Below are 8,850 nucleotides of genomic sequence, written 5' to 3' on the forward strand. Positions count from 1 at the left end.
GGGGGGGGGGGGGGCGGGCTGTGGCCCTGCCGGACAGCGTCAACTCCCTGGTCCCTGTCCTCGGGCCTCGCATCATCCCACCACATTTCACCCCCCTCCCCTCCGGCCCCTCAGCCCCGGCCATACCCCACGGGCTGCACTTTCCGGAGGGTGTGGGCAGCCAAGTGATTTATTAGCGTGCCAGCATTCAACCCATGGCACGGCATGGCAGCCCCGGCCGAGGAGGCAGCCAAGCCGGCAGCCAAGCAGGCAGTCCAGCAGGCAGCAAAGCAGGGAGCCAAGCAGGCAGCCAAGCAGGAGCCAAGCAGGCCGCCCGCGGGAGCCAAACAGGCAGCCCAAAGGAAAAAAGCAGGCAGCCAAGAGGGGGCCCCCAAACAGGGAGCCAAGAGGGACCAAGCAGGGGAGCCAAGCAGGCAGCCAAGCAGGCAGCCAAGCAGGCAGCCCATGGACGAGTGGAGCCGCCGAGACGTCGGCCCAGTCGGCCATTCAGCAGCCCAGGGGCGGGGTGGGGCGTCTTTGTGCCCGTCGATATTGCTCGGACTCGGCGACGACGCGCCCCTCCCTCGAACTGTCCCCTTATGTCTCATTAACGGCCCCAGCAATTAAAAACACGGAATCGGCGATAACTCAAATCAGTCGCCGCCGAGAGAGAGAGAGAGAGAGAGAGAGAGAGAGAGAGAGAGAGAGAGAGAGTAATAAAGGCCATTTGCATGGAAATTGCAAAATAAAAATGCCACCAGCCAGCCAGCGCGAAAGGCAGCCAGCAATAATTCTGATGCATCTGAACTCTTCTCTGTTGCGCGGTGTCCCTGCGGTGTCCCTGCGGTGTTCCTGCGGTGTCCCTGCGGTGTTCCCGTGGCGCCGCGCCCGGCGTCGTGGTGGTGCGGGTGGTGCCGGCCCTTAGCCGGGACGCCGTCGTGCACTCTTTGAGGCTCCCTCTTTGACTGGTGCGAGTTTTTTGGGGGTTTTTTTTTTTGGGGGCCCCCGGGGGGCGGGGGGCCCGGGGGCCCCCCGGGGGGGGGGCAAATTTTTTTCCCCCCCAGTTCCCCCCCCCCTTTTTTTTCCCCCCCTTTGTTTTTCCGGGCCCCCCAAAAAAAAAGGGTTTTTCCCGGGGGGGGGGGGGGGGGGGGGGGGGGGGTGGGGGGGGGGGGGGGGGGGGGGGGGGGGGGGGGGGGGGGGGGGGTTCCCCCGGGGGGGGGGGGGGGGGGGGTTTTTGGGGGGGGGTTTTTTTTTTTTCCCCCCCCCGGGGGGGGGGGGGGGCCCCCCCTTTTTTTTTTTTGGGTTTTTAAACCCCCCCGGGGGGGTTTTTTTGGGGGGGGGCCGGCCGGGGTTTTTTTTGGTTTTTTTTTTTGGGGCCCCCGGGGGGGGGGGTTTTGGGGCCCCGGGGGCCCCAAAACCCTTTTCCCCCCGGGGCCCCAACCGGAAAAAAAATTTTTTTTTTTCCCCAACCGGGGAAAACCCCTTTTCCCCCCCGGGGGTTTGGGGGGAAAATTTTGGGGCCCCCCGGGGGGTTTCCCCCCCCGGGGGGCCCAAAAAAAGGGGGGGGGGTTTGGGGGGGGGGGCCCCGGGGGGGCCCCCCCCCCCCCCTGGCCCGGGGGGAACTTTTTAAAAAAGGCCCCCGGGGGGGGAAAAAAAAAGGGGGGGGGGGGGCCCCCAAAAAAAATTTTAAAAGGGGGGGGGCCCCCCCCCCCGCCCCAAAAGGGGGCCCCCCCAGGGGGGAAAAAAAAGGCCCGGGCCCCCCTGGGAAAAAAGGGGGGGGGGGTGGAAAACCCCCAAAAAAAAAAATTTTTTTTTTCCCCCAATTCCCAAAAATTTTTTTTGGGGGCCGGGCCCTTTTTGGATTTGGGGGGAAAAACCCCCCCAAGGGTTTTTTTTGGAAAAATTTTAAAAAAGGGGGGGGAAAAAGGGCCTTTTGGGGGTTGGGGGAAAAAAAAAAGCGTTTTCCCCCAAAAATTTTTAACCCCCCCCCAAAAAAAAATCGGGGGGGGCGGGGTGGGGCGGGGTGGGGGGGGTGGGGCGGGGTGGGGGGGGGGGGTGGGGGGGGGTGGGGCGGGGTGGGGCGGGCTCTGATCCCACATTCAATACATTGGCACGCAAAGCAGACTGCAGGCGGGGCTCCTCTCTTTTGGGCATGTTTATTTTCGGGTTTGTGCTGGACGCCCCCGGGCCTGGGGCAGGCTGGGCCGAGGCTGGGCCGGACTCTGCAAACATTTGTCGTGGTGCTCATTACCATTTCTGAAGATACCGTTTTTGATGAGACTGGATGCTGCTGCTGCGTCCCCGCGGCGGCCAAAGACGCGTTTTGAGCTCCAGAGTCGCTGGGACTCGAACCGAACGTGTGACCCTACCAATGAATTCATCTCCGAACCAGGAATCACACGTTCGATTCGAGTCCTGTTCAGCGACTCTGGGGCTCAAAACGCGTCTTTGGCCGCCTGCGCCGGTCTTCTGGCCCACAGCGCGATGCTCTGTGGGAAACGTTAGGCGCGTCCGGCTATGGCGGAAACAAGCAAACAAGCAAACGCCGGGCCGCACTTCCCTGGACGCGCCCTGGGCTGGGCTGGGCCCAAGGCTGGGCCTGGGCCCCCCACTGGCCCGCTGCGCTGTCATTCTAATTTTAATGGAAAACAGGAACGGAGGGGAGAGGCGAAAAAGAAGAAAGAGTTTCAGGCGGCGCGGCGTGCCTCGTCCCGCGAGCACAGTCACAAAAACTGGGGAACCCCCGACGGCCTGACCCCGACCCCACCGGCCCGCCGCGCCTCGATGAGTGACGGGGAAAGCCTGGCCAGGGCAGTGCGCAGTGGGCCAGAACACTCTAAACGTTGTACAGTGAAGATTCCCCATATTACGGTGAAAATGTTCCATATTATGGTGGTGCAGCAGACTCCATAACATGCCATTGGGAATTCACTGTACCTTTGACGAATTTCTTTGGTATTATGGAGAAAATCTCCACCATAATATGTTGGTGCAGCCTTTCACCGTAAGACATTTACAGTGAAGACCGGTGGAGGCGGCCAAAATCCCGGACGCGTTTTGAGCTCCAGAGTCGCTAAATGGGACCTGAACCAAGCGTGTGACCCCACCAACGAATTGCTCTCCGAACGAGGAATCCACCAGTGGGGGGGTCACACGTTCGGTTCGAGTCTCATTTAGCGACTCTGGAGCTCAAAGCGCACCCGGGATTCCGACCGCCCCCATCGGTCTCCTGGGCGCGAAGCTATGGCTGTGTTGAGTTCGCACCTCGCCTTGGATCCGCCAAGTGCATTTTGAAGTACTTTTCGGACAGTTGAACGAGCTGTCTAGTCACTTGTTTCCCTCGGTCCGTTGCCTCCGAGACGCGCAGGCAGGCCGGCAAGACGCACCGGAGTGCGTTGGCGCGCCTGGAGGAGGCGGTGCGGGGCGGAGGTCGCTGACTTGATACTGCACCTGCCGGCACCTGCCCCGAGCGACGCGCTGCTTGCAAAGTTTTGAGCGGTGCCAGTTTAGCTGTGGCGCCTGCACCCCGCCTCCCCGATCCTTGTATCCCTGCAGGGCATGGTGGCACCTCGTTCAGCCGGGACCCTCTACAGCGCTTTTAAAGCTTGCAAAAAACAACAACAAAACAAAAAAAACTTTCACGATGACGGATGAGAATACTTTTGGGGTAAATGCTGCAGATGACCGACCGTCATTCAGGTGTTCCAAAAGTAGATTTGTTGGATAGCTCGTAATAATTATTTAAAAAATAGTAAATAAAATAAAGAAATAAGATTATTTGCACGGTGTTGGCATCGTGCTGCAGTGCGGACTCGAAGCAGGCGCTCCTTGCTCGACTGCCGCTTACTTAGAGCTAGCGACAGCGACCGCATCGTGCTCACTTTTATTTTTCCACGAAAGGATGGAAAGTTGCGGTCGTGTACTCGAAAATTAGGTGGTGCCGTCTTTGCCGTGCCGGACGGCGCGTCTGCGGCGGTGTTTCACTTGTTTCACTTGTTTGACTTGGCCAGGGCACCGCGGCTTTCGAAGCAACTGAAAAGGAGGAAGGAGGCTTGCAGCAAGAAAATAAAATGGCCTCAACGGCAAGGCTAACTCGTCTGGAGTCTGGCCGCCTTTCGCTTTTTCCCCTCCGACCGCACCAGCGCCTCCCTCCCCCTCCCCGCTCCTCCCCTCCCCGCTCCCCTCCCCGCTCCCCTCCCCGCTCCCTTCCCCGCTCCCCTCCCCGCCCCTCCCGCTCCCCCCGCTCCCCCCCCCTCCCCGCTCCCCTCCCCGCTCCCCTCCCCGCTCCCCTCCCCATCCCTCCCCGCTCCGCCCCTCTCTCGTCAGGCTCACTCTAGGTTTCATCCCACGCCGCAAAGCTGCCCCAGTGCCACGAGTGCGAGGCACAGGCCGATAAGAACCAAAACAGAAAACTTGAAGTCTGGTTTGATTGCTACGAATGCAATGTTACCACATTACTAGACAAAATGACCTGTTTGTACTGACCGGCTCAATGACAGTCAGAAGTGTTGAAAAGGCAAAGAGTGAACCCATGGTGCTGCGCCGACCGCACAAGTCCCACGCCCGCGAGGCGGGGGGCGGGGAGGCGGCGTGGAGCGGGGGGGGGGGGAGGCGACTGGAGAGCTGATGCGACCTGACACGAGGCTAGAACCGGAGTGAAAGCGCCGAGAGCAAGACGCGGAAGGGGGAGGGGGTCGGCTTGCAGGGTCCCTTGGCGCTCTCGGCTACATAATTATCTATCGCCTCGGCAGCACCACGCCCCGCCACGCCCCGCCACGCCCCGCGCTGCTGTATCATCACATGGTAGCGGTGGTGATCGGTGGTGACGGCGGTACTCTGCCCTACACCGCAAGGCACTCCCTTTTCGCCCCCTGTCTCCGGGCCTCCGGGCCGTCGGGCATGCACCGACACCGAACCAGTCCGTCTGGAGGATCGAACCAGTAAACGTCTGGGCGTGTGGCGGGGCGTGGCGGGGCGTGGCGGGGCGTGGCGGGGGCCTGTTTAGGCATGCCATATTGCTTGCATGGGAACGCCCCACCCCGCCCCACCCCACCCAGCGTGTCGGCTATACCGCCCGAGGCGGCGTCCGAAGCGTGCCCGAAATGCACTTATTGACGACTCCGGACGCGGCCCAGAGCAGCTTTCATATTGCGGTGGCGGGGCTGGCGGGGCTGGCGGGGCTGGCAGTACAAAGAAGTCGTGGTGCGAATAACAAGATCGGAATGTATATGCAGCGATACGCCGCCACACGTGCACACGCGGTAATGGCTGCCAATACGAAGCGTGAAGGCACGCCACGCCAGTGCTGCTAGCGCTCTAGCTGCCGCGCGAGCTGCACGAGCTGCGCAAGCGAGGTGCCGAGTTGCCCCCCCTCCTTTTTTTCGAAACTTGCTTTCCGGATCGTCCCCTCGTCCTGATCCTCTTCCTCCTCCCTCAAACCCCGATCTCCGTGGGCAATGGCGCCGTATACGTGCAAATTGTCTTATTTCCTGCCCCCCACCCCTCCTCTCTCTGTTTGTGTGAGAGAGAGAGAGAGAGGAAGAGAGAGAGAGAGATGCCTGCACCCACGACCCCGTGCAACACACCACGCGTTCGCACAGTCAGTTGTTTTCTCTCTGGAAAAGTTGAAACTTTTTACGACTGGGAACGACTAGGTCCTGTACTTAAGAAAAAGGGTCTGGCAGTTTTTTGTTTTTGTTGTCTTTTTTCCTTTTTTTGGTGTGTACATGACTGACTCGCACGGTAAACGGAGCGCTCGCGTGTACCGGATTCCAATGGCACTGCAGTCGGGCACGGCAGACGGGAAGCCGAACGGGGAGTCGAACGAAAACATTTTTTTAAAAGTTGCGTCATTTGTGGGGCTTTTGTGGGTATTGTCTTTTGGCCCTGAAACGCTCTGGTGGACAGTTATGAGTCGTCTGCCCCTTTTTGCCAACATTTGGGTGGTTTTGGAACTGGTCTGGCAGATGTGCAGTGTGGGAAAGGCCACAAAGAGTTGTGTCAGGAAACAAAACAAACAAAAAAAAAATTGCAGTATACTTAGGCATGGAGAACAGTAGAGCCTCACAGTTTTTTCGGAAGTGTTTAGAAACGCTTGCCCAGCCTTTGATGTCGAGGCCGCTGTACGATTCTTAGAACCAACACTGGAAGAAAAAGAAAAGCGCAAAAAAAACAAAAACGGATCAGTTTTTTACTAGGACCGCCCGCACCTTTGCAAACTGCCTCGTATCTTTCCCGCACACCAGTCCGCATGAGATCATGTCGGGGACTTCGGGGAACCAGTGCGGAGGGTCCGTGCTGAACTGCAGAATGTTTTGCAGTGAAGTACAGCAGGGAAGGAGATCGGAGAAGGGAGATTGAGTGTACTCTGGGCAGTAACACAGGTTCCATGAATAAAATATGCCATCCGCCATGATTCCCCGCGTCTTTACGCCCCGCTTTTACGTCGGGGCCGCCATGGCCACAGTCTGGATGGCGCCTCCCAGGTGGACGCCAGTCCTCAGACCCAGCGCTGACTTGAGACTCCCTTCGACCACACATGTGACTTGGACCATACTCATAACGTGACTTCCAGGTTGCCATCATGCAAGTTCGTCCTTTCAAAAAAAAAAAAAAGCGGGAGAATGTTTCCTGATTTCAGCGCACAGCGTGGAGCTGAGTACGCACATTAGTTTACAGAGCACTCGCAATCATACAGTGTGCTAGAGATCTCGGTGTGCCCCTCGTCAGACTAATTACTTCCGTAGTCGTTGGAGTCGGTGCTTGCCGAGCGAAGCGTTTCCGCGCGTCGAACGCTGCGAAAGGGAGAAGGCAAAAGGCAAAAGGCGAAAGGAAAAAGACGAAAGGCAAAAGGTGAGAGGCAAAAGGCAAAAGGCGAAAGGAAAAAGACGAAAGGCAAAAGGTGAGAGGCAAAAGGCGAGAGGCAAAAGGCAAAAGGCAAAAGGCAAAAGGTGAGAGGCAAGAGGCAAAAGGCAAGACGCAAAACGCAAAAGGAAGCAAAGGACCGAAAGAGCCGAAGGCAATCAATACGACTGCATTATATATGACGATGAGTCCGTTCCGCTTAATGCAGTATTCATAGAAAAAGCGGATCCGTTTGGACAGCGCGTAAATATTTGACGGCCCGCCGAATCAGAACACGCAACGCAATCACTGCTAGAGGCGTCTTCGCTAGGCGTCGCCGCGTCGCCTAATTTTCCAATCCGCCCCACTCCTTCCCTTCTTGCCCCAATTTTTCCCTTGCCGTTTTTTTTTCACTGTCGGGCGTGGCACGGCGGGGGAAATTAATGACAAAGTACCAACTTTTCGCCACTATTTTTCAGCGCCGCCCCGCCGCACAGTGGGTCAGAAGACCGGTGGAGGCGGTCGAAAGACGCGTGTAGAGCTCCAGAGTCGCTAAGTGGGCCTCGAACCGAACGTGGGGCCCCACCAATGGATGGCTCTCCGAACGAGGAATCCAGTGGTGGGGGTCACACGTTCGGTTCGAGTCCTGTTTAGCGACTTTCGAGCTCAAAACGCGTCCAGAGTTTCGGCCGCCTGCACCGGTCTTCTGGCCCACTGTGCGGACGCTTCCATGCTTTCGCTCGGCAGTGCTTGAAACAGATTCCTCGCCAAATAACGTGACTGCCGTGACGGCTCGCCCGAGACGGGCGAGACGGGCGTGACGGTGGCGTGACGCCTCGAGTGGCGGTTCCGAGTGACTCGAAGGAGAGCGAGAAGCCAGCCCGCCCTATCTATAAAGGGGAGGCCAGCAAACTGCCTCTTTATTGAAACTCGCTCCGGGGAGTTTTTCGCATGACATTCAGGAACCGCCGTCTGCTTCTGCCTTTCCTTCCTCCTCCTACTCCTTCTCCTTCTTCAGCCTCCTCCTCCGTCTCAACCTGCTCACTCCCTCTTGATTTTGACAGCCACCAAGTTCAGGGTGGAACCCTTTGCGTGGCCCATACTGCTGGCGCGTCGTCCCAACTCGAAACCATAAACACACCCCTTTCGAATAAAATTGCTCAAAAAGACGACAGCAAAAAATAAAAACTGGGGATTTGAACCCATGACCTTCCTCCGCGACCTACGAAAAGACGCGGCGATGACGGTGCGTTCCAGCGTCTCGTATGACGAGCACGTGAGAACGGCACTTGGCCGGTATGAATGTAAAGGGTGGTAGTACGGCCACGCCCCCCGCCACGCCCCGCCACGCCCCGCCACGCCCCGCCCGCGTCAAACGTGCACTAGCAGTTATTATCACCAGAGCGCGCCGAGCGTGCAACACGCTCACCTGATTAAATTCTTGGCTCATTTTTTCTCCTTCTCTTTCTTTTTGCCTCCCTTTTCCTCTGCAGAGCTGTTGACCTGGACGCGGAGAACGAGGCCGAGGGCGGCGCTGGCTGGCTGTCTGCCTGGCTGGCTGGCTGCTTGGCTGGCTGCTTGGCTGGCCGCCGTGCCAGGCGAGGCAGAGGAAAGCCTACTAACTGCGTTACGCCGCGGCCCGGAATTGCACGCGGACAGCCCTGCTGCCTGCCCGCCGCACAGTGGGCCAGAAGACCGGTGGAGGCGGCCAAAAGTCTAGACGCGTTTTGAGCTCCAGATTCGCTAAGCAGGACTTGAACCGAGCTTGTGACCCCACCAATGGACTCCTTGTTCGGAGAGCAATCCATTGGCGGGGTCACACGTTCGGTTCGAGTCCCATTTAGCGACTGTAGAGCTCAAAACGCGTCCGGGATTTTGACCACCTCCACCGGTCTTCTGGCCCACTGTACGCCTGCCTGCCTGCCTGGCTGCCTGCCTGCCCGGGGCGGGAAAACGGCTGCTAGTCACGGCAAGCCAACAAGCGACACGTGCACAGCCCGCAGGGGAAAGGGAGGGGGGAGGGGTGAC

The sequence above is a fragment of the Thrips palmi genome, unplaced genomic scaffold (assembly GCF_012932325.1).
Source record: "Thrips palmi isolate BJ-2018 unplaced genomic scaffold, TpBJ-2018v1 HiC_scaffold_10, whole genome shotgun sequence".
Lineage (NCBI taxonomy): Eukaryota > Metazoa > Arthropoda > Insecta > Thysanoptera > Thripidae > Thrips > Thrips palmi.